We start from the raw sequence: 1,393 nt of genomic DNA on the forward strand, positions 1-1,393 counted from the left end.
GGTAAGGAAAGAGATGCTCTTCCCTCCCTCTTTGAATTTCTTCAGCTTGGACGACCTCTTCCATGCGGCATAGGATTTTCTATGGCCTCTTCTTTTTGATGATTCAAAAGTTGCACCATCACTTTCTTCAGAAGATGAAGAATTTGAAGAAGGTGGAGAAGAGGGTGACCTCTTTCTCGCCTTTTTCTTGTCTTGATCTTTGTCGTCTTCACCATAGCTTTCATAAGAGGAAGAGGATGAAGAAGATGGAGAAGAGGGTGTCCTCTTTCTCGCCTTTTTCTTCTCTTGCTTTTTATCATCCCTCTTTGAATTATGGCGTGGAGAAGAGTGTGATGGTCTTCTCCGCTTTGGTGGTGATGGAGAGCGTTTAGCCCGCCGTCTTCGTGGAGCCATCTCCGCCGAGGTGGCGGGAGACTCGCTTCTTTCTCGTTCCTTTGGTGGAGGCTCTTGAGTTCTCCTTTGGGAAGGAGATGCATCATCAAGAAGTAAGTTCTTGAGCCCTTCATATGGATTCTCTTCTTCTTCCCGAATCGGAGAGAGACCTCTTTTGGTAGTCTCACAAGGAGGCTTCCTAGGTGTTCTCTCGTCATGGTGATGAGCTTGGAGAATCCCGTGAGCACGGAGCTGCCGTTGCACTTCACTTTGGAGATATGGATTGCCCATGGCTTGTTGAAGCCTAGAAACAAGATAATTAACAAGCATTGAAGCATCATTAGTAGCTTGCTCATGAGCAAAATCAAAGTTATCAACATTAATTTCACTCTCTTTAATATTGTCAGCCATTCTAACAACTTTTAGGTGTACTTTGGCACTTCAAGCCCTAGTTGCTACTCCTCTTTACCCCTTTAGAAAAAGCACTCAAGCTACTGTACCCGCGGCTCGAATACCATTAATTGCAAGGAATAGAAGAGAGGGTCTTTCGACACCAAAACAGCACCGGCTCCTGTCAAGCTTCTAATAGCTCAATAGTGGTTAAGCCGTAGGCAAGCCCCGTAGGACTCCACTATTAAGACCATAGCTCTCGATGGTGATGCCCCGTTAACTGCACAAAGGCAGGCGCACTGCAAGGCTGAAAAATCCCTATTCTACTTACTCACAGGCAGTTAATAATACCAACCATTTCTAGCTAGCTTGAGGACCTCCCTTCTTGAGCAAGAAAAGAGAAACCTTGAGCTCTGATACCAATGTAACATTTAATGGCCTAAAATCTTTTGTGTAGCGGAATTTAGTATGAACATAGTGGGCATTTCATTAGAGTTGATTCCTAATGAGATTTACAAGAGTGCTTGGGTGGAGAGAGCAACAAAAAGCATAACACCTAGTTAGATAGCATTGACAATACTTTCAAAAGAGAGAGCAATTAAGCTATTGACAACAGTTGAGGACCGGATTT

Source organism: Adiantum capillus-veneris, chromosome 5, assembly GCF_014529385.1.
Source record: "Adiantum capillus-veneris isolate H3 chromosome 5, ASM1452938v2, whole genome shotgun sequence".
NCBI lineage: Eukaryota > Viridiplantae > Streptophyta > Polypodiopsida > Polypodiales > Pteridaceae > Adiantum > Adiantum capillus-veneris.